The 26,007-nt window shown below is 34.8% G+C and overlaps 1 long non-coding RNA gene across 3 annotated transcripts in view; it reads left to right on the top strand.

Moving 5' to 3' along the window:
* The window catches only part of LOC116168414, a 58,498-nt gene extending 43,136 nt beyond the window's left edge, over positions 1–15,362 (top strand). For 2 of the 3 annotated variants that reach the window (XR_004144764.1, XR_004144765.1), the window contains exons 3-7: positions 4,225–4,399; positions 6,776–6,936; positions 13,729–13,845; positions 14,065–14,761; positions 15,260–15,362. This is a non-coding gene — a long non-coding RNA (uncharacterized LOC116168414). The remainder of the gene's footprint in view (positions 1–4,224; positions 4,400–6,775; positions 6,937–13,728; positions 13,846–14,064; positions 14,762–15,259) is intronic. The other variant, XR_004144766.1, reaches the window with a different exon arrangement.
* Positions 15,363–26,007: the final 10,645 nt, after the last annotated feature.

The raw sequence follows: 26,007 nt of genomic DNA on the forward strand, positions 1-26,007 counted from the left end.
TTTACATTTCGCCTTTATTCTGATGTACTGGCGGGCTTTCTTATTTCGATTTGGCTTTCTGTTTATATGGGATATCTTCGCTTTTGGGATTTACATTCAAATTTTCAACTGAAAGACAATAAAAGAACTTCAGCTCAAATCATAGATACTTCAGGTGACATATTCGCTGTAGATGCTTTTTAAGATACCTTCTTCGTAGCATATTATGATCGACACACTTTGTAATTTGACTCCACACAACGTTTTGGAAAGGCAGTACACGTGACAGTGTTACCGCTAACAGTTGCAAATTGGATTTTTGCTTGGTTAGCGAAGGGATGACAATTAATAATTACATTTTAGGTACATGCCACTTCCATTAGTCGCACATGGTAGCAAAGACTAAACAAATTAGAAACTTCATCGTCACTACACCCCGCATGTATACTGCGTAACCAAAACGGTTTCTGTTACAAAAGCTTTGTAAGTTTAGCAGATGTCGCGTTTCCACCCAAATGCGTAAAATATTCAAATTATCTGGTTATGGCTTACTATAACTGGCATTGTTTTCCTGAAATTAAACGCGTGTTTATGACATAGGTGTGCTGTTTGTATACTCGTAATTCATTTGTACGCTGATTTCACATTTCGCGAACACAACATGTTATCTTATCGTGCAATTTCCAACATGCAACCATTAATTAGATTCGGTTTAGCAAATGTATGCTGTACAGCTACTCGGTATCTAATAAGAGACGCGACATGAAATCATGTTCATGCAAGAGGTGAATACAGTGGGTTTTGATTGGATAACTAGTGGGTAGCTATATCCTATAAAGAAGAAAGATCTTAACTGCATATTATAGAAACGACGATTTAATAGACAGCGTTGGCTGAAGATACTCAATAATTACCTATGCATATCTTCCGTATAGGTTTTAGCATTTCCCAATGAATATTCATGTAGCTTTGGCAAGGAACGCAAAATTGTTTACCAAATTCTATGCACGTAATTATACAATGGATTTCCAGTTAAAGCCTAGGTATTTCATTATTTTCGCTTCGTAAAAACAAACCGAAGGGAACAAATTTGTTTTGGGGGATTTGTGTAAACAGTCAGTGGCGCTGTAAATAACTCGATCGCTAAACTAAAGGAAAACGGAACGCTAGATGAATTTATAAACTTCGCCATAAATAATTAATCAGCTAAGCGCAAACATCAACACACCCTAACCAAACCATTATCGTGAGTCCCGTGTTACTTTTCATAGCCCTTATAGGGGATTTAGGATGGAATCTTAAACAAACAAACTTCAATACCGCTAAGCGCTTTGTATGCGGATGATACCAGATTCGGTGTCATAAACGTGGGTGTCTAATTCGATGTCCCGAAGATTATCGGGATTTTATTGTTTATTCTGGAAATAGACACAGGAGAAATAGAACCAATAGAATGTATATTGAAAAAGTTCGCAGTATATTGCTAAACGAAATGCAGTAGCCGTGAAATATCAATACAAGGTTCTATGATCTATTCATACAAATATGCAATAAGAGCACACCCAAAATATAAAAATTTAAAATTTAGAAAATATAGGAATAAACAAATTCTTTATTGAATAACGCATATCTCATATTCGGATCAATGTAGTTGTTAACGACCCTACCATATCAATGTGTTCTTAGTTACTTGCGCAGAATCTGGACATACCAAAAAATGATACCCACCTTGTGGTTTTGTCGTCCCGGGACACTTGCACCCTGGTTACTTGCGTCCAGAGTATTTTGAACCCTTGTAACGAGAACGTTTGATTTGGGTTAACACTTTCAACATTTCTGAGGACTTTATCTGGATGATTAGAGTCAATGAAGTATGCGCCATTTTTACGCCGTGGTTTCTAATGGTCTATATCGCTTTCCAGGCGGGCGTAAGGATAGGATAAAATATAACAGACGTTTTAACAGGGATATTACCTTTACATTATCATCCTTCAATCTAAATATTGAATTTCTACGCTCTTCTGCTCTCTTTCCCTCTTGCACTTCCATATACTTTGTCTTCTCCATGTTAATTCTTAGACCATACTCATTTTGCAACATTTTCAATTTTCGTATCATTTCTATTAGTTGGCGCTTGTTTCTAGCTACTAAAGATACATCGTCAGCGAAAGCAACTATTTGGTGTTTATGGTGGTATAGACTTCCGTTTCTGCGGAACTCCCATCTTCTTACCATTTGCTTCAATAATAAATTAAATTAGTCGGTTGATAACGGGTGTCCCTGATGAAGTCCCCGTCTGACTCTGAAGTTCCGTGAGTTGACCCCGTTAATCCTCGCGTTAATCATTACGCTGGAAGTCTTTGCACAAGTTTTCCAACAGCAAGTGATAATTCTGCCTCGGACATGGTTCCCTTCAGACCCTGCTTCAGACATTCAGGATTCTATCAGTTGAAATTTTCTTGGTTTCACCTCGTTCAAATGGTGGACCTCGCATTCGCTTTGACCATGGATTGATTGGCTCTGCTCCGAAGTATTTATCTGCTGTAGGAGGAGGAAACAAAATTTCAACTCATTATACATTTTTTCTCACAGAAAACCTAACTTACGTCGACTACAGGGGATATTTCGTATCATATTCATCAATATGAAAAAACCACTTAAATACTTTCTCCCAAAACTCAAAAGGGAATTAAATATTAGGTATGTAGCGTAAGAACCGAGATATTAACAATGTGGGGCTTTGAGGTAAATTTTTACATTAATGATTAATGCCTCTTTTTGTAGCACGTTCAACATCTACGTGTAATCTGTGACCAATGATTACTAGTACGAATAGTGTACCTATCTTCCAAAAAAGACCTACAGGTTATAAAGGAGATTTCGAATGGGGAAAGGATGACAACGAGGATACCTTCGAAACACATTAAACAATATTTTAAAGAAGCAGCTTATTTATTTAGCACTTGTTCTGCGTTATTAATATCGTGAGCCTGATTTGTGTAGTATCGTTATGCTCCTAAGAGGAAGTGACAATCCGAAGCCGAACCCGTCCTAATGAGTGACACCTATCACGTAACAACAACCCACTAAGGACCGATCCGTTAGTGACCGTTAATGGCAAATCGCGAAAAGAAACCTTTGTTTTTCATTTGATGTCAGTCACCGATATAAGTAGAAGCAGTGTCATATGGGCGAAATCTGTTAGCTGTTAGCTTTGTCGTTAATCGACAGTGACACGACTGAATTTCACATAACTTATATAAAAGGACGAAGGACTGTATTTTGCCTTTATGAATTGTTCCACAGTTAATGTACTAATTTCTGAAGTTTATTAATTAAAACAAAATTGATGAGACTGTATTTAAATAAGTGAAATATTTGGGACGTCGTACTGCCAACTTAATACAACTTGCACTAATACAACTTCTATATCAAAATTCCCTAGTTACAAAAAGTTACTATAACATCATTTTGATAAAAATTTCTCGAAAATGTCTTCTCAATAGAAAAAATAGTATAAGAAACTTGTTTCATAAGACGCCCCATCGCACTCGTTCATTAGAAAACTCGCCGCGAGCGGCTCGTTTTCTAAACTTGAACTCGTGCGTTAAACGCGCCACTTATGAAACTTGTTTCTTAATATACTATTTTGCAATCAAAACTGTACGTTTCTTGTACCAGTTCGAGCGTCTTACACAACCACATGTTTGTTATCGGTACAATAAATGGAACACCTGTTTGTATATAATTACCTCTGTCCTGTGAATCATTGTCTATCCTCTTTTGCATTCTATTGCGATAGTGAATCCAAATTTTTCAATAACGCCAATCGTAGATTTGGGGGATATACCAGTGTCAAGTGGTTTTTCTCCCCAAAAATACAGTAGTAGTCAAGTTGATAAAATACACGTCTACGGAATATTCCCGATTTTTTCTACAGAGCCCGTAATAATGTAGTTTACGTAAAAGCAGCAGCTAGATCGTAATGGACATTGCCATACCAAGTGCACAAAACTCCCCTGATAGGGACAGTTAACTCCGTGATAAAGTCGATCTGGCACTCCGATACTCTATCTTGTTAGATTTCGCTAAAGGGACGATAAATCCTACTTGGGGGTGTTTAGATAAGAACTGTTGTAAATAGTGTGATTGATTTTCACTTTTCACATATTAACCCTTAAATGATTTCATTATATTGTGTAAATGTACAATGTGCCCTTTTTTAATCTTAATCATTTTTCATAGGTAAACGCATAATCTGATGGACGTCTGAGAATCTTCTAAACGCATTCTAATTTACCTGCATTTGGCTGCACTATGCGGTAAACCAGCCGATTCTGCGCAAGTTACTTTAAGCTAAAATGTGCCGCGCTTAACTGCGCTCATTGGTTCCCTTGTCCAACGCCGCCAAAGCTAAAGGGTAAGTTTTTAATTTAATACTTAACTAAGTAAATACAAAGGTTGCCACGAATTGGATAAACTGATTACCATAAACCCAGTTTCATATTTTCGCATTTCCACAAAATAAAATAAAAACACGCTATTGTGCCCACTTTTTCCGTCCGTCTGACAGTCACTATGGCTGTATCGCTACTAGAACTTTATCTTAAGAGCTATTGTTATACTTTTTTCCTATTTGGTTCGTTATGGTGTCGAGGCTTGCACCAAGGAATGAAGCTTTTCTGCGTTTATGACTTAAGTTATTGTAAAAAATCTTTTTTTTCGCCATGTACCTACCATAATTTTACACCTTTTCATTCTATACGCTAAAATGCTTCTTATTAAATCAAATTGAAATGACTTGTAAAACAATTATTGCGCATGCCACATTCGTTATTCGTGAACCACTGCTTCTGAAATTTATAGGTAGGATCCTTCTTATAACATGAAATTTAAGTAGCACGTCAAAAATGTATTACACATAAGCAACGATCACTTTCTTATTTGTGGCCAGATTTTTATGAAATATTAACAGAAATTGCATCTTACAAGTGTAACATGAATTGACATGTCATAAAATGAACTACGTATGCGCCGATCTAGATTTTTTACTTGTGTACCACTGCGCAAAGTCAACTTTTGTATTTGTAGACGGATTTTTTGAAAATTTTAACAGAAGGTGGTACTTATAAAACAAAATTGAGCGCATATATAAAAAATAAATTGCGCATGCGAAAATTCAACTTTTTTGGACCAATTTTTCTGAAATTTTAACAGATTTAGTCCACAACTAGATCACGTTCATTACATAGGTTGCTGTTAAATGCAGTTTCGTTCATCAAGGTTTGAAGACGTTCACTGTCGCAGATTATGCTTGGGTTTGCTCAACTGCACTGCGACTCTTACACCTCCTGTTTACCAGCATCCGAATCTTCATGTTCATCATGATCCATCGAGATATAGCTTTTAGATTGTTTGGAATCAATATAATTATTGTTTTTGTTCAATTAATGAATTTTAAAATAATAGCGTTTATTTCGATAACCCGGAAACGATTGAATTTAGGTACATTATGCTTATTACAAATTTCGCTTAAAATTGAGAGAATAATCTACAGAGTGGTCCATTTAAAAAAATGCAATTTTGATGTGCCGCGCTTTTGATCAGCAACCCTGTATAATTAGAATTATTACTGCCTAATGGACATTGAAGAATACCAAAACTTTTGTATATAACATAATATTTGTCCCTGATATAATCGACCGTTTCCAGACTTCTCAGCGACCCCGTATATCAAAAGAGGTTCCAACTCTCAGAAGGGTGCTTGGCCTCCTTTTGCTTCGAAAACCACCCTCTGATGCGACCTAGCAGCATAGTAGTGTTTCCAATTTTTCTGGAAAATTGTTATTATACTGACGAAGAAAATGGTCAGAACCTTAATTGCTCCTTATAAAATTCTACATCATTTATGACCTACACGTTTTTTTCTTTATATCGTACCTTAACCTCACAAATATTTTTTGAGAAAAATTGAAAACACTAGTGCGACATCACATTAAGGGGTGGTTTTTGGAGCAAAAGAGGATGAAGCATCCTTCTGAGAGGTGAGAACTCTTTTGATATACATTTACTTGTTTTTAAGGAGCTCCTACCCAAATTTTTAACTCTTTATCCATTTTGTCTCACAAAAAACCTAATTTACGTCGACTACAGGGGATATTTCGTATCAATTTCAGCTTGTTGCCAGCTCGGAGTACGACAAAATTTGGAAAAGGTTTCACCAAATCACGGTCGCAATGATAGTTCCCCAATCCCCTTTGTATTAGGGATAATTTTCGTCAGTGAAAACGATTTACACTCAATATCGTAATTGATATTATGTCTACGCAGGTCATCCCTGCATATTATCAACCCTTAAACATCGCCAAGAAAATGAGTAGGTAAACGCTTTATATTTTTGGAATTAGTTGTCCTTTTCCTAAGTGAAACGTAATGGGAAAAGAAAGGTTATATTTTAAATACTTATATATCCCTATCTCAACCGGGCTTCCCAATTCCAATAACATTTGGTCATTTATAAATTATTTGAACGTATTTGTACCTGTATCTGAGCGGCTTATGCGATATGCCAACCGATTCGGCGCAAGTTAGTGCCTTATAAAATATGTTGAAGTGCGCGTCGTGCGTTTTTGCTCCGATAGTTTCTCCTGTCCATTGCCAGCCCCAAAGTTAAGGGTAAGATTTTTCGTTAACAATTACTTAAGTTGATATTATTAATATTAACTCTTATTACACTAAATAGTAAATTGTGAAAATGTAATTGTACGCCATTTCTAATCTTGACCATTTTTCATAGCTAACGCACAGTAGGACGGACGTCGGACAATCTTCTAAACGCATTGTAATTTACTTGCACTTGGCGGAACTATGCGCTAAACCAGCCGATCCTGCGCAAGATAAAACGTGCTGCGCTTAGCTGCGATCAATGGTTTCCCTAGTCCAACGCCACCAATAAGTGTAAGTTTTTAATTTAATACTAGACTAAGTAAATACAAGGTTGCCACGAATTGGATAAATTGGTTACCAAAAAATTCCGTTTTCATTTTCAGCGCATTTCCAAAAAAAAACCGCGCTATTGTGCCCACATTGTCTGTCCGTCCGTCCCTCTGTCCGTCCGTCCCTCTGTCCGTCACTATGGCTATGATCTTTATCTTAAGAGCTATTGTTCTTCTTTTTTCGCTATTTGGTTCGTTATGGTGTCGTGGCTTGCACCAAGGAAGGAAATTTGTTTCTGCGTTTATGACTAAAGTTATCATAAAAAATCTTTTTTTTCATGTACACTACCACTGTTTATTGTACTTATAAATTATATACGCTAAAATGCTTCTTATAGAATCAAATTGAAATGACACGGGTTGAGCATCCTCAGTGCTAACGTTCTTTTTTGTGGACCGATTTTTCTGAAATAATGAATTAAGTTCAAATGAAAAAATAAATAAAACAATTATTGCGCATGCCCATACCCACATTCGTAATTTGTGAACCACTCCTGAAATTTAGGGTAGGATTCTTCTCATAAAATGCAGCTAAAATAGCACGTCAAAAATGGATTGCACGAAGGTGCAACGATAACTTTCGTATTTGTAGCCTGATTTTTACGAAATTTTAACAAAACTTGCATCTTAGAAATGAACAATGAATGCCCACATGTGAAAAAAGCGACTAATAATTATGCTAAGTTCCAGCTTTTTTACTTACCCTGTTTCTTGACATTTCAGCTGAAGTATTTCAAGATACTTATTAGTATTACCCACTGAGTTTATTACTTTATTCGTTTTTGCATAACTTTATAGTATTATATCCATATTTGTGAGATGTGAGGTTAGGGTACGATATAGAGAAAAACGTATGGGATATAAATGATGTAGAATTTTATATGGAGTAATTTATGTTCTATCCATGTCTCTCGTTCGTTAGGGTAACAGTTTTTGAGAAAAATTGAAAACACTAGTGCGACGTCACGTTTTAATATACATTTACTTGTCTTTAGGGAGTCCGTACCGAACGCTTTATACATTTTTTCCTTCAAAAAACTTAATTTACGTCGACTGCAGGGGATATTTCGTACCAGCTCGGAGTACGACAAAATCTGGAAAACATTTCACCCAATCACGGTCGCCAATTCCCTTTTATTTGAAAATCATTTTCGCCATTCTTAGTCGAAACGAACAATTTAGTGAATTTAGTGAAAAAGACTTACACTCAATATCGTAATTGATATTAAGTCATCCCTGCATATAATAACCCTTAAACATCGCCAAGAAAATGTGTAGGAAAACGCTTTATTTATTTTATAGTTGTCCTTCTCCAAAGTGAAACGTCATGCGAAAAGGAAAGGTTCTATTTTAAATAGTAAATACTTATATATCCGTATCTGTACCGGGCTTCCCAATTCGAATAACATTTGGCCATTTATAAATTATTTGAACGTATTTGTACCTGCAACTGAGCGACTTATGCGATAAGTCGACCGATTCTGCGCAAGTTAGTGCCTTATGAAATATGTGGCGGTGTGCGTCGTACGTTTTTGCTCCAATAGTTTTTTTGCCCATCGCCATCCCCAAAGTTAAGGGTAAGATTTTTCGTTAACAATTACCTAAGTTGATACAAAAACTTTTCACGAAATCACAAACGGTCGCCATAAATGCAATCTAACTTATTATTTCGGGTACCTACGTACGCGAAACGTTTCCATTATTTAGGTGTCTACACATTTTTTAATTTTCAGTTTGAGTCGTTAGCATTAATATTCATTTTTCTAGACAACGCCAATGAAAGATTTGGGAAAATTTTCATTTTGCAGTCAAAAGTTTACGTTTCTTGTACCAGTACGAGCGTCTTATACGACCACATGTTTGTTATCGGTACAATAAATGGAACACCTTATTGTATGTAATTAACGCTGTCCTGTGAATCATTCTCTCTCGTCTTTTGCATTCTATTACGATAGTGATCCAAATTTTTCAATAACGCCAATCAAATTTTAACTCATTTCGTAGAGGTGCTATATACATCAGGGATTTTGGGGGATATACCAGTGGCATGCGGTTTTTCTCCCCCAAAAATACAGTTAGTACAGATAGTATATTATGTCTACGCAAGTCATCCCTGTATATTATCAACCCTTAAACATGGCCAAGAAAATGAGTAGGTAAACGCTTTATATTTTTAGAATTAGTTGTTCTTTTCCTAAGTGAAACGTCGCGTCATGGGAAAAAGAAAAGTTATATTTTAAATACTTATATATCCTTATCCCTACCGGGTTTCCCAATTCGAATAACATTTGGTCATTTATAAATTATTTGAACGTATTTGTACCTGTATCTGAGCGGCTTGTGCGATAAGTCTACCGATTCTGCGCAAGTTAGTGCCTTATGAAATATGTTGCAGTGCGCGTCGTGCGTTTTTGCTCCGATAGTTTCCCTTCTCCATTACCACCCCCAAAGGTAAGGGTAAGATTTTTGGTTAACAATTAATAAGTTGATACAAAAACTATTCATGAAATCATAAACGGTCGCCATAAAACCAATCTAATTTTGTCAGGTATGCGAATCTTTAAGACGTTTCCATTATTTAGATGTCCATACATTTTCTAATTTTCAGTTTGAGTTGTTGCATCAATATTCATTTTTCTAGACAATGCCAATAAAAGATTTACGAAACGAAAATTTTCATTTTGCAATCAAAACTGTACGTTTCTTGTACCAGTACGAGCGTCTTTACACGACCACATGTTTGTTATCGGTGCAATAAATGGAACACCTGTTTCTATCTAATTAACGCTGTCTTGAGAATCATTTTATCTCGTATTTTGCATTCTATAATGATAGTGAAATTTTTCAATAACGCCAATAAAATTTTAACTGATAATTTCATTACGTAGGTAAACGTATAAATGGGAACCTTAATTTATGGATTACCGTACACGTCCTTTTCTGGAATTAGTTTTTACTCCCAAAAATACAGTAGATAGTTAGTAAGTTCTTAAATACAGGTCTATGGAACATTACCGATTTTTTCTACTCAGCCCGTAATAATCTAGTCCACTATATTTAAAAGCACCAACTAGATCGTAATGGCTATACCGAATGCAAATTAGCCGACTCCTCTCATAAGGGGATTGCGCATCTGTCAAAACCGGGATAAAATCGATCTGGAACTCCGGTAACCTTTCTTTTCAGATTTCGCTAAGTAGGTACTACACTTAACAGGAGCGAACAAATCCTACTTATGGGTGTTTAGTTACGAACTGTTGTAAATATTGTGATTGATTTTCAATCTACGTCTATTAATTCTGAAATTTGAGGGTAGGTTGCTTGTTATAAAATGAAATTAAAGTAGCACGTCAAAGATGGATTGCACATGTGTAACGGTAACTTTCCTATTTGTGGTCCGATTTTTACGAAATTTTAACAGAAATTTCATCTTACAAATGGAAAATGAATTCATATGTTGAGAAATGGACTACTATTGCGCAGATATAGCTTTTTTACTTGTGTGCTACTGTTTTTGGAATTTTAACTTGTACGTACGAGTCCTTAGCGCATCTTTACAAAAAACAAAATAATGTGCTATTATAACCACTTTGTGCACCCGTCCGTCCGTCCGGACCCACTTCTACGATTTTAAACTACTTTTTGGGGAATTGTCCTAGGGTCTTGAAATTTTCTGTTATAGGTAACCTATATCCTGAAGCTGTGTCAGACGGCCTTCAACTTTTGTTACCTTAAGGGGGGGCTCCTTCATAAATTATTTCCTAACATGCTGTTTCTGAAAGTAAAACTTGCATAACTTTCAATCCGACAAACAATTTGTTTCAGACATTGCCCCTTCATGGTATTCTAATCAGGTCTCGTCGAAAGGAATTGGTTTATACAAACTATAGCTGTTTCCCTCGCGACTTACATTGTTTATTTGTGACCCAATTCTCCTGAAATTTCAGCGGAGGATACTTTTTTATTTTTTTAGGTTGTAAACACTTTTGGCACAGATGCGCTTTGTAATTTATACAGGGTGTTACACGACCGTTCGAAAAAAAAAATCGGGTTGTAGAGGGCATCAAAACAAGCACTTTTTCCAAATAAACCGAGGGTCCAACGTGTTTCGTTTGGGAGCCACCCCCCAAAGAGTGTTGAAATCTGCATTTCTTCTTTAATTTTTTTCTCAGCAACCATAAGAGTTACAAAGTCGGGTGGCATGTCTTTGAATAGGTTTTTGGGTATGCTCTTTCCGATTTTGCAATTTTTTTTTCAAAATTCCTACCCCTAAAGGGCGCACCCCTAAACTAGGGTGCAAAAAAAAATTCTGATTTCGACGAAATTTGGTATCTGGGGGTTTTTTAACATGAAAATCACGAATCTGAAATTAGTTTTTGAAAATTCGAAAAAAAAAGTTCCACTGCAATTCTTGGCGGGACAACGAAAATAGAGATAATTCCACGAAATTTGTTGTGTACATACTAAACGAGTTAAGGAACAAAACTGTCGAACAGTTTTTTAAAATAACTTTTCAAACAAAAGTTATACTCATTTGAATGTTGGTCCTTCGGGTCGCGAAGTGTCCCAAGCCTACTAGTAAGCCATAATTTCGCATGTGTTGGTTGACAATGTCGCAAAAACAAAAGATTAACGGTTTGAGTCGATATTTTGTTATTTGGAATTAATTCGGTCATTAAATGATTAAAAAATTCGATGTATCGATTAAAACACCTACCAAGGTATCTTAAAGCGCTGATCGATTATTTATTATCTAAATAAGGTAGGGGAAAAAGTCAAATCACTTTCCGTATGATACTTTTTCACTATGATCAAAAATTTTCATAATCTTAGGTTGAAAAATAACTTCCAAAAGAACACGCTCCTGGCTTACTAGTAGGCTTGGGACACTTCGCGACCCGAAGGACCAACATTCAAATGAGTATAACTTTTGTTTGAAAAGTTATTTTAAAAAACTGTTCGACAGTTTTGTTCCTTAACTCGTTTAGTATGTACACAACAAATTTCGTGGAATTATCTCTATTTTCGTTGTCCCGCCAAGAATTGCAGTGGAACTTTTTTTTTCGAATTTTCAAAAACTAATTTCAGATTCGTGATTTTCATGTTAAAAAACCCCAGATACCAAATTTCGTCGAAATCAGAATTTTTTTTTGCACCCTAGTTTAGGGGTGCGCCCTTTAGGGGTAGGAATTTTGAAAAAAAAATTGCAAAATCGGAAAGAGCATACCCAAAAACCTATTCAAAGACATGCCACCCGACTTTGTAACTCTTATGGTTGCTGAGAAAAAAATTAAAGAAGAAATGCAGATTTCAACACTCTTTGGGGGGTGGCTCCCAAACGAAACACGTTGGACCCTCGGTTTATTTGGAAAAAGTGCTTGTTTTGATGCCCTCTACAACCCGATTTTTTTTTTTTCGAACGGTCGTGTAACACCCTGTATGTGGGCACAGCTCCACTGCTATACAAGCGCTCATCGTTAACACTAGCGTGTTAAATAGGGTTGGTAACAATAATGGTAACATTTTTCCTTCACGTAATCCGATACTTTAAATCTATTTGTTCTTAAATTTGTAGTGAACTGAAATTGTTTTAGCGCGATTACCGATTTTAATCACATCGCATTATCGTCCTTGCAAGTAGTTTACTTAGGTGTTTTCCTCAGAGAACTCACAAATTGAATTTAGGAAGTTTGGACATAAACTATACTAAATTGTATAATTGAATAAAAATTTATATGCGAATCTCCCTTTGTGAAATAGCTTTCTAGCCTGAGGCAAATGCAATAATATAAAATATAGCTTGATTCCAAATGTAGGTACGCATGCAATCCCTTAAATAAATCCTGCAGAATGTATTTGGATATGAGCTTAATTTATTTTTCTAAATATTAGTTGTTTTTGTTAAACAAGCCTAATTTAGGGAGATATAATTATATAGTACAATATATGAGGTATGTAATTTACAGTAACCATAAATGGCGATTTATTTCTAAAATCGACTGTTATCTCTTGTGGTCTTCAGTGTATACAGATGTACGTTACTTTGTTGGGTAAATTTGACAATGAGCTATACCAAACATTTTGATTGACAGTAACTCCAACCCTTAATAATAGTGGAAATAAAACTTTAACGCGATCTGTACGTAATTTACTGTACTGTTTACATCAGTAAATATTTTTAAATCACCGGCATATATGAGTGACTTGCATTTAAAAATAGATGTAGTATCATTAACGAAAATGAAGAACAATAGTGGTCCCAAACTGGATCCCTTGGAAAACCGCTTGGTGCTACGTATGCAAAAGAGGTGTACCCATTTACAGCCACGCGTTGTTTTCTATTGGCCAAATATGATGACACCCAAATTGCTGAGCTTGTTTATTAAAATGGGATGCTGAAGACGATCGAATGTTTGACTGAGGTCTGCAAAAAATACATCCACCTGAACTGTAACACCATACAATTAGTGCCAAATCTACACATACCAATCCTTCAATAGCGATACTGAGGTGTGAGGTAATTGATATGACATGGTATTATATGCAGAGATAGTTGGTGCTTGTCTTCAACTGAAAAATAAAAAGGACATCTACCATTATTTTACATTTCTTATATCTTCACATAAATCGATCGTTATTTATATAATTTGGCAGAACTTGGTTCATAATGAGGACTCCGGTTCTGGAGATGCCTTGTTCTAATAATAAGCTCTCGTTCAAAAAGTAGTTTATTTGAAAATATTTCTCTTTTCAGTTATTGGTGTAATCGCGTGTGCTCCTTGGTGCCAGTTTGCCCTGCGAAAGTGAACTAGTGCGGTTGTCCGTGGATGATGCTTCTTCCCAGGAGAGACCGAATTGATAAGGCTAAGGGGTAAGTGTTCGTTTTTGACTTATAAGTCAGTAGGTTAATGATCTTAAGTATAAGTAGTGAAATGGGTTACAAAAAGAATTATAACTACCTACTTACATCAGATGAAAATTGGACTGAAAGTTTGTTTTTAGTAAAAAGAACTATAATAGTTATTTAAGTAAACATAATAATTGGGCAGTGTTGGCCACTCGTTTAACGTAAATCTATTCTTTGTTTCAGATTCCAGAAGGGCAGCCTTATAAAGGTAGGATTTTTCGTTTTGGTGCATGGGTGACGGCATTTTTTTTGTATTTAGCAGGGGGGGAGTGAATAGTGTATATAGTGACTCTAAAGAAGATCAACAATTTTCTTGCATGACCTTTGCACTGTAATTGTAAGTGAGCTGTGACTTTCTGCTAATCTTATCGTCTTGGTAACCTAAAATTGACTGCAATGGTTCTTTAAACAGCTTCTTTCGCGGCGACTATCGGTTGACTTTATGCAAAAGACTGCAAATATGAATTCATAGCTTTGCCGGTTTTATTAAGTAAACGGATTGTAACTTCGAAAAAAAGACTAAGAGGGAGCATTGCAGTCCCTTTCGTTGCCCAGGTGAGTAGCTTCACGGATTGTCATATCTCATTTGTTATTATGCAAAGATCTGCTTAATGGTAAGGTGAGTTAGGATGTTCCTTAATTACTGCATCGAAACTCTTAATTTGTACTGAATTATGACTTATGAGCGATAAGTAGTTAAGAAACGAACACATCGAGAAATAAACTGCTAACTGCTAAACTCATCGATTGTCCTTTCTCTCCTGATGTAGCGCTGGTCCTGTCGTGTTATCTACTGACGAGGATTTACCAGTCCGTGGTCCTGATTCCAGTCTTCCCCCGTCTCTGTTGAACACATATGAATCCGGTTTAAGCAAATAAAGTGAGTGCACCACTGTCTTTTACATCAATATTTATATAATGAAATTTTCTATGGTTGAAAAAAACGAGGACATGAATCTCAAAATCTCAGCCGTGCTGTTTGGTTTAATTTCTTTGTTAAAGCATTCTATGTTTTCCCATTCTTAAGCAGTAATCATTATAGTTCCCTATAAAACGGCTCCTTTGAAAGAATTAATGAGGTTCAAAACGACCAATCACATAGGAAAGTTGCCATTTTAAACATTTAAGTGGTGGTTTATGGGAGGATCAAGGGACTGAGGGTACCGTGCCTATACAATTTCTCTTGTTGATCGACCTTTTCTCGGTTTCGGGCTTTATGTTTCCGATTTATTGTCACTGACGAATTGACAGAAAAAATGTGAAATGACCCCAAGCACGCAAGTAGGGGGATGATCCCAAAGTAAACAGAAATCATGCTCGTTTATTAAAAAGTTCACAATTTTTTTTTAAAGAAAAATGACAGTGTTATTGTTTTCAGATCTGCCAACTCGACGCTTTGGCTGTTGTGTATCCTGTCACAGTGAACGTCGTCTGCCTTAAGTCCGATGGTTTCCGTTGTCCTTCACACCAAACCCAATGGTAAGTTTTTAATTAACTAAGCTGAAACAAAAATGTTTTATATCAAAAATAGTCTTTGAGAAACATGCTAAAAATTGTGCATTTACAGAAATCAGAATTGAGGAAAATCCCAAATTTTAAATTGTAGCACACTGTACAAGGCTTTCTCTTAAAGGAGTCTTTAATTTATTTTTTAATGTAATTCCGTTCAGGTGTGTTACCCTCAATGGCAATGTTGTACAGGGTTACTATAAACTAATGGAACAAGGCTCTCCTGCCAAAACAGTTCGAGATATTGATTTGCTGTGCGGAGAACTTCAGAAACATTATTATGTACATTTCGGAATGAAAACGATATTTCTTCATTACCCCAATTTTCAGAGCGGCCGCCATCTTGAATTTTTTCTAATTGGCAACATGGGCGCCTTGACCATTGGAGTACCTAATGATGCAATTTCTTTTTCATTCCGAAACATACCCAACAGTGTCTGATTGAAGTCCTTCGAACTGCAAATCAATATTTCGTACCGTTTCAGCAAGAGATATTTTAATGAAATTTCACTAAAAATCTATTAATCACTTACATTATTATTCACCAACAACTTATTTTTTACTTTAAGAATAAGCGCTGTTATCTCTGTTCAAATTTTGAGTACTTTCAACTAGCTTACCTTAGCTCCAGTTGTGGGCTCCGTTAACTTAGCACCACCATTTCAAATTTTTGACTAAAGACAGATTGCGCTAGAATCTCTATGGCTAGCGCCAGCTAGCGCCACTTTGAGTTCAGCTAGCGCCATTATAGATTTTGCAGAAAAGCCCTTGATTTTCGGGGGGTGCTATGTTAACGCTAGCACCACCATTGCGTCCGATCATTTCCAAAAGCAAGCGCTGTGTTCGTCAGACCTAGCGCCAGCTAGCGCCACAAATTTTAGAGCTAGCGCCACCCCCCAATAGTGAGGGGAGCAATTTTTCCTAGCACCACCATTTTGTCTTTTCATGTAAAATTTTGATGTTTTGTGTTCGGCTGACCTAGCGCCAGCTAGCGCCACTTTGAGTTCAGCTAGCGCCATTATAGATTTTACAAAAAAGCCTTTGACTTTCGGGGGGTGCTATGTTAACGCTAGCACCACCATTGCGTCCGATCATTTCCAAAAGCAAGCGCTGTGTTCGTCAGAGCGCCAGCTAGCGCCACAAATTTTAGAGCTAGCGCCACCCCCCAATAGTGCGGGGGGCATTTTTTCCTAGCACCACCATTTTGTTTTTTCGGGTAAAATTTTGACGTTTTGTGTTTTGCTGACCTAGCGCCAGCTAGCGCCACAAATTTTAGAGCTGCCATCACCCTCCAATAGTGTGGGGGGAGGGGGTACCACCATTTTGTCTTTTCGGGTAAACATTTGATGTTTTCTGTTCTGTAGACCTAGCGCTCAAGTTAACCTAGCGCAATTATAAATCCTAGCGAGTTTATAATTTTGCGGTGTCTGTCCGTCTGTTCGTTAGCACGATATCTTGATAACGATAGCGAATTGACCGTTTACGATGAAATTCTGTAGATGGATTCTTTATCAATTTTGTAGATCGGAGTTCGTGAATTGGTAATGTAGACCAAAAAATAAAGTAGGCACTTTTGACATCTCTGTGAGTTATGAACCGAATTGTATGAAATTCAATATGTGTATAGCTTTAGCCATATAAAACGCAATTCCAAAAGTTGAGCTTAATCGATCAACATTCACAGTGCTCTTTTCGCATCTCGACCATTTACAAACCCGATTGAAAACTTACTTATTTATGGAAGCATTTAAAAGAAATTTGATACATAGCAACTTGGAATAAAAGCAAATTTAACGCCAGTTTCAAAATTTGGTTTTGTGCATGATGTGTGGTGCCAATTTTCTTATTTATGGAAGCAATTAAATGAAATTTCATACATATACACTTTAAATAAAAGCAAAACTAACACCAAGTTCAAAATTTGGTTTTGCACATGCTGTCCTTACCCAGGAGCTCGTTTTCTATATTTATTTACACGTCGCTGCGAAAAGGGCACTGTGAATGTTGATAGATTAGGCTCAATTTTTGGAATTGCGTGTTATATAGCTTAAGCCCTTAAGCTATATACGAATATTGAATTTTATGCAATTCGGTTCAAAACTCACGCAGATGTCAAAAGGGCCTTACTTATTTTTTGGGATACATTACCAATTAATTTATGAACTTCGATCTACAAATTTGATAAAGAATCCAACTACAACATTTCATCGTAATCGGTTCATTCGTTATCGAACTATTGTGCTAACGGACAGACACCGCATCTGGGATGGTCAAACTCTTTACCTTTTTTAAACCCCAATGTGCAAATCTGTCCCTCTTAGGGTCGGAAATAATAAGCAAATTATTTCAATTTGAAATCCTTTACTTTTTGGATTGATCGTTCTGTTTAAAGTAAAAAGTTACAATAAAAATACTAAAATTTGTATATAAAGTAGCAAGATTGTAACCCTTCATTTCGAAGTAAACTGACGGCGAGGTATGCAGGTACAAACTTACTTAAACCCTTTATGAATGCGCAAAAGTTGTAAATTTTTTGTCACATCAAGGGTTTACAGGCGCGTCAATTGTGTGAATATTGGTAAATCTGCATTGTTAAAAAAAACACCTTTAGATAGTAGTCGACGTGACGTACATAGGTATATACGAAGCTTTGGAACAGGCATTACAAAGATTTCTTTATAATTCCCAGTTGTAATGTAAATTATACTAATTCTCAGTTGTAGACTGTAAATTAGTACTAATTCCCAGTGTAACTGGGATTAGCATACTTCCAGTTGTAACTGGGATTAGCACTAATTCCAGTTGTAACTGTAAATTAGATAATTCCCAGTTTACACTTACAACTGGGAATTATAAAAAATCTTCGACACATTATAATTCCCAGTTGTAACTGGGAATGAAGAAGAGTAGGTACGCAGAGACACAAGAATTGATCGTAAATGTTTCGTTAATGCTGTATTTTGATAAGATGAAGCAAAGAGTGCACATCATGCGTGTATATTTGGTCGTGTTGTGTAGGCCGCTTAATTCCACAACATAATAACGATTCTTTCTTTTCTCTCAAGATTCTTTCATTAAATTGTTTCAATACGCCATAACTGACATTAAAGTCTGGGATTGTTAAAAATGTTTTTAAATGAAAAAGTAATCGAAAATTAAAACTAAATAAAATTTGAAATTTTGTTTACCAAACTTTTTCAATCGCAGTGGAAAACAAAAGTTTGTGGTCACGCAAATACAATTTTAAAATTCCAAATTTTTTTAAACAAATGGTTGATTTTTTTAGTCATATTGCTGCGTTTTTTTTATGCGAAGCGCCTGTTACTAGAAGTATTGTGAATTCAATCTTTAAATGGTCAATTTTGTCACTTTTTTTTGAGAGGCGTGTCACCTCAAAAAAGCGCGAAAAAACTAATGATCGATAACATTTTGCCAATCTTTAGTCAATTTATTGTTGTTTATATCATTGATATTTTCGGATTTTGTAAAACGAACCCTGAATTTTTGTATAAATTTTCAGGAAGGTAACGTGTTTTATTTTTGGAGAATTAATAAGGTTAGATGTTCATTTTAAATATTCAATCAATAAAGCATTTTATCTAATTTTATAAAAATTCGACCTTAAAAAAGCAACACTATACGCCTGCACGACTGATAAATGTGGTTGTATGAGCTTTAACTTTAACCCTCGAAAGAGCAGGGTATCGAGCATGGTATTTGGATAAATGGCATTTCTCAGATTGTTGATAAAAGTACATTATTTTTCCTCCACAAATAAAACACTCCTGAATATCGTATTCATAGAAAATTTACATTAGTTCATGCAGGTTGTTTTCAACAATCGCGAAAATATCAATAAATTAGTCGTTCACAATTGTTTGAGATGAACGTACTCTCAAAAAATTGCCAAACATTATAAAGTTTGTGGTCTATACAGAAAATACTATGTCAATGAAATGTTCAATATTTTTGTCGGCGATTCTTGCGCTAAACCGAAACCACAATAAAATAACAAAATCGCAGTTAGCGATAATTTGAGTTTTCCGCATTTTTTTGAGGTGACAAAATTCAGAAGTATTCATTGACAAATGGGCATTTACGGATTGAATTTCAACATTTAATACCAGGTGCTCTCAACAAAAGTAAAAAACGCAGAAAAATAAAAAATCGGCGTTTTTCGCATGTTTGGAAATGGCGCCCCTTTCAAAAAGCTTCTGAAAATCAATGACAGTGGTTTTTAAAATAATACATACACCTTTTTTTTTAAAAAAAAAAATAAAACTGCAGCCATCTTGAGTAAAATGTGGAAGTTTTAAAACTCACATTTATTTAGGTTAATGTTTCAGATCTTCAAGCAACAGTATGTCGCAGAAAACAAATTAATCCAAAAAATTCGTTTTTCGATGGTTTAAAGTGGGGAGGGGGATTAGGGTGGTTCTGAACAATGCTAAATTTTTTCAATAACCCCAATCAAACAAACAATGACAAAGCAAAATCAGTCTTAATGAGTATTTGAAACTTACACAATAATTTCAAAATATAAAATTTCTGTACTACAGTCATTGAAATGCGAATATTTTTCTCTTCTATTGATACTATTTATTTTTCTGTAAAATAGATTGGCAAGCAAAAACCAGCAAAAACGTTTAACTATCTATCCCTATGTTCGACTTTGACTGAAACCCTGGTATATCTGGTGTAGTAATTTACAAATGTTATCCCAATACAAACTTTTGCCTGCTTTGCGCTGGCAATAACAAGAATAGGTAGCAAGTAAAAAATATTGCCTCTACTTTTAACAGCTACAATGTTTTGTCAAAGCCCTATGGACGCCGTTGTTATTATTTTATTCCGACATTTCACAAAGTATCATTTTTTAAATAACAGTCAATTGTAATGTCTCTTCTTTTTACAATTGTTCGTTTTTATGTTATTTATTAAATTGTGATTGTTTTTAAAATGTTTACTTAATAAAATGTTGCTGAATTAAAATGTTTGTTGATAATTTTAATTGGCGCTGTGTACACGGGCCAAATGGACTAACGGAAGTTCTGAAACTCCCGCACAATCTAGATTACGATTTAAAATTATCACAAACATTTTAAATTCATGTAACATTTTTTATTCATGTAACATTTTAATTCAAGTCACATTTAAATTTCAGTTTAACATTTTAATTTAAACAATCACTTTAAATACAGTTTTTTCTACTGTTAAATAGAAACGAATTTATATGCTTGATGAATTAAATGGTTCGTTGAAAATATTTGTAACAACCTTAAATAATTGAAATTAATATGATTGTTGAATTAAAATGTGTTTGTTGAATTAAAATGTTGTTTGATCAATTTTAATTCCACATTAAACATGGATGAATCTTTATGTTTGTTGAACAAATCGTTTTTTAATGGAAGTATGTCTCCAATTCAATTTAATTTTTGTTATTAATTATTTGTTTGAGAATAAAGTCAAATGCATTCCACCCATATAACAATATAATTCATGCACATTTTTTATTGAAGTAACATTTTTTTAAACAATCATATTTAATGTGTTAGATAAAAAGAACAAACAAAAATAGTAGAGAATAAGAAGTGATGTTAATTTAAAAATGATACATTCGTAAAATGTTGGAATACATTCGTAAAACGGCGTTCCTAAAAACCCATTGACATGCAAGTAATATTGGTGCAATAAATATACAGATTCACTTAGAAACTAGGTTCTGAATATCTATGTAAAAGAAAGGCAAAGACACAACCAATGAGATTTGGTGAATAATACAAATGTTTGTTGTATGCGATACTTAAATGGAAGGTATAATACATCGCTTGTTTCGTTAGCTTGAACCCACAAACTTCCTTTGTCAATTTCCGCCATATCTTTTGAATGTTAGTAATGGGTTGGAAACAAGAGCTAGGTCCAGCTCTTAAAAAAATATCGATTACTTACCAATTAACTATTTCGGCTAATAAAGTTTTAATGAAAAAGTAATCGCGATTCAGAGCGCCTTTAAAAGTATTGAAATGTAATGTAATTTATTTTACATTTCTCGATTTGTGTAAGGTATCGAAACGTTTAGTTTCGGAACAGATATAAACTATTTTTTCACTCTGTAATTAATTTTATTAGTTGGTAATACCAAAATAACGTAATTAATTGTAGCTTTAAGCATTTTCTGTAATACGAGTCATAGTCCAGTTAATCCCCTAAATAAAGTTAAATTTAAGGTTTTTACTCTCAGTTTAGTAGTAACTTTTAAAAAGACGCTCATTGCAATACTTGTATTATTGAGTAGTTGCACTTTACGCTAAATTTTAGACTTAAATGGCGGTCAGTAAGCCCCCTTTATTAAACGCCTAGGTTTTTAAAAACACTCGCATGCCTGCCAGTCGCTTAAGATCGGACTGCTTGTATATTATGTACTATACTGTGATATGATAATTAATATGACAGATTGTTTTTTTTTAAGTATCATAACTATGATGTGAGTTTTGTATTTTACTCGCTTAAAACATAATATAATTGTTACTGTAAAGCTACTGTGTAAGAATAAAATAGATTTTAAAGCGCGCCTATTGTTGGCGTTCTTGCGAAAGCGCTAGGGCGTTGGCGCTTGCGTCTCATCGCTCACGAAAAATTGAGGTATAAACTGAAAAAGGGTAGAGTTTCCTGTTTCGTCATTTTTGGAACATGCGATTAATTATTAATTGGTCGTTGTTTACTGTTGTAGTGCATTGCGTTTTTTTTGAGTTTTGCGTTGTAGTGTATATATATTTATAAATTTGCGTCGCGTATAATATAAGAAACACAGTGTAGTTGGATTTGTACTTATCTAGTTAGGTATTTAACTGATTGCTTAGTTAGTTAGAACATCTTGGGTCAAGGTAAGGGTTGGATTCGTTTTTTTTGTGCACCCTTAGGTTTTATAGGTGGGCCATCTTGGGGACAGTGCACCATCGCGGCGATGTTAGGTCCCGGCGACGTACCACCCGGCAACCATTTTCAGGCTTCAAGCCATCCGGCGCACATTACCATACCGGCATCGATCATACTCGACGATTTATGACCCGGCGACGACCCATTGCGGGACTGACCCCATCCGCGACGGCCATCCGTTAGATTATCAGACAATTTGTAAACCGTTCAGTAATTAGTTCGAAATTCTTCTGTAGTTTATTCTCCAACTTGGTAAGGGCATGTCACGATGTCTTCAGTACAAATGCTACGGAAGCACTCATTCCTCAGCCGTGCTAAATGACACCGCTTTCGCTTGGGGATGGATGGATCTATAGAAAATTTTTACCAGGAATTGAAAAGCAAAACCTCAAAAGAATTTCTTGACTTAAAGTTTATTTTCATATCCCGATAATGACCCTATTTTTTGCCATCTTAACTGTACCACCTTTATGAGTAAAAAATACGTTACTTTTTTATTATATGATGGACGAGCTTCAGACTTAGATTTAGAGCAGTTTCTCAGGACTAGGGAGTTTCCAGAGGAGATAATAAGTAAAATTCAAATCGGAAATGTAATTGAACAATCACATGAAAACAATTGACTTTTAGTTTATAATTTTAGATTGATATTGTGCTGTGCAGGTAATGCATGAAGATGAATTTAAAGAACTTATTCCGAAGAGCGGGGACAGAGCAGCCCTTAAAAGAATTTAGTAGACGAAAATTAGCACCCAGGAAACAAAGTTTAATGGAAAATAAAAGATAAAATAGCAAAGCGAATAATACAATCTAGCTCAAAACTCATACCTTAAACACAATAAAAGAAAGCAACAACGCGTTGTACAAGTTGGCTGGATGATTTTAATGAGCAGAATAAAACGTTTCAGCCAGTTTAGGCTTAATAACAGGAGGAGGAAACTTAGAGTATAAGTGTTGATAGAGGATTGCCAGGTGAAATGATTTTAGAAAAAGCGATTGAGATATTTTTTCTAATGGAATTTCTCCCAGTGGACGGTAAATAGTTTTGAGTTGCAAACTATACTTGATTTTAAACACATGAATAGACCAAATTGAGAGATTCAAGAACCATGTTGAAGTTACTGGTAAGTAAATAAGGTTTTTTTATTGGCAAGCACCAGTTCAAAATTTGGTGTAGTTCGACTACAATAATATACCGTCTTCTTCATGCCATAACAGTAGGTAAGCTTAAAATACAAGGAAGTTTTGTAGGAAGGAAACTGTTACAAAGTTTTAACACAAATTTCATTTAACTACTATAATGTATTTTTGAGGGCATGTGATTTGATTTGCAAACCTATTAGGTTTCCATATTGCACTCCATTTTATTGTTTTATTGACTAGTGTCTGTAAGTAATTATTGTATCTAGTATTTCTCTAAAAAAAATCTTTGTGATAAAGTTTTATTTGTGATTAATGTTGTCACTAAATGTTAAGTATTGTTTATTTTAATATTTGATTGGGGAAGTGAGTGGTATGCCAGTTAATTTGAGCAATATCATAATATTGTTGAAATTTCAAAACCTTCAACTTTTTCTTGTTTTTATCGGTTTGTGAACATTGTGTGGGTATTTAATGAGTTAATCAAGTTCTATTTCTGAATGTGCTTATGTTTATTGGGCATACGTGTTACTTTGGTTATTCTTTTAGAATCAGACGACGATGTAGCGGTGTCGTCGCAACTCATGCTTTAACATCGAATTTCTAGTCCAAATGCAGAAGTAAGTTATAATTCTTATTTTATTACACATGTTTATACATTATGTCGTTCGTTGGCTTATTATGCGGGTGATCATCGTTATAAAACATGCAGTTTTTTTTTTCATTTTCTTCGTGATAAGAAAAAATCTTAATCTTATAAATTTTAATAATGGACAATTTTCAATTCATTCCTTATAAATTAAGTAAATTAAAAAAATTTTAAAGTCAAAAGCCTAGCCAAACTGCGGAATTTTAAAGTTTTCAGATAAGTTGTAGTAGGATTAAGTACAAGCAAAAAGTATTAACAAAAGTTGTTGCAAAAGGATGAAAAAAAATATCCACATAAGAAATTTCGCTGAAACAATTCACAAATTTTTAATTTTTTACATTTTCTCAACACTTTTTTAACAAAGTTATAAGAGTGGCGTGAAGTTAAACAACTGAAGCATGAAATGTCATTGTCAGTAGAGCAGTGAACTGAGTGAGCAGTGTTGCTGTTTTCCTAAAAGGTCGAAATTATTCGATTTGGATGACTTAATCGAGAAGTTACGATATGAAAACTTTCTTAATTAGGTATTGCTACATTTCTCTTTAATCAAATTTTGCGCTTCACAAAACGTTGAGTAGTTTTATTGTATGGCAATTCGTAAAAATTTAAAAAAATTTAAAAAATTCGATTTATTTTTTCAGAAAAGTTTTGCATGCAGGATTTTTCCTTTTTTCCTTTTTTTCCTTTTTCTTAATATCTTTTTTCTCTATATTAATCGCTACTGTTACCCATACTTTACCATGAAATCTAACTTTTATCTGATTGCAGTTTGGCTTTACGCTTTCCTTTAAACGATAATTTTGTATTCTAATAAAGATGCATCTTCACGTCCTAAGCTGCGTTCGGTTTGGCTGCTCTGATGGTCTCGGAGCTTGGTTGTCATGATTACAATTAATTGGGCAATAATGAATACCATGGCAACCAAGCTCTGGAGCGCTCAGAGCATAAACCGAACGCAGCTCTAACATAACCAGCTAAAATTTTATTACTGATTGCTTTGAAAATACAAAAGTTATTTAGGTGTCTACATCTAAATGAAACGCAAACTGTAATCATATGCAAAAAAATTTGAATTTTGTATTATAAAATTAATCCTTTAATATCCTGCTTTACCAACAATGAAGCATGGACTATAAAAATGATAATTAAATTCAATAGCAAGATGGATTTTGGCAACGCGTGTTTTACAGAAGAAGTAAACAAAGTAGTAAAGAAAAGGGTCCAATAACTGGTTTACTCCGTCAACTTAGGTATTTTGCACGCCTTAGGAAAAATAATCAAATTTTGACAGATAATTCAATAGTCCTTGTCAAATAACATTTGAGAGAAAAGTTTGAGGCATAATTGTCTCTTGCGATTATGTTTGTTGCTTGCTTGAAAATTTTACTCATGATATTTGTTTTGACAAAATCATTGCTTGTCAACTCAAATACCTATTTGTTAATGATCAGCATGAACTTCATACCAGTTGAAAATTTTGCTAAGAATCCTAATTATACAACCATGAAAGGTAATAAGTAGTTAACCTACGCGTTTTTTTGTTTTAGGATCGGAATGGATAATGGTTTTTGATCGTTTAAGTCAGATCTTCCATTAGGTAGATAATAGAAAATTCCAATAAGTAAATTGGGACAAATGTAACATTTTCAGAAAAACAATCTAGTACACGTATTGCAAGTCATTGCAGTTTCACCTGACACCAATGAGTTGACTGTGGTTAGTAATTTCTATTTTGCAGTTGCGACAAAATTCTACTTCAAAACAGCAGATACACGCAGTAGCAATAGAATAAATTCATGGAAGTAGATTACGAGGATCCAACAGATAATTGAAGAATTGTTAATGAAAATAATAAACTAAATAACAGTTCTGTTATCACAAGGTAACTG

The sequence above is a fragment of the Photinus pyralis genome, unplaced genomic scaffold (assembly GCF_008802855.1).
Source record: "Photinus pyralis isolate 1611_PpyrPB1 unplaced genomic scaffold, Ppyr1.3 Ppyr1.4_LG4, whole genome shotgun sequence".
NCBI classification, from domain to species: Eukaryota; Metazoa; Arthropoda; class Insecta; order Coleoptera; family Lampyridae; genus Photinus; species Photinus pyralis.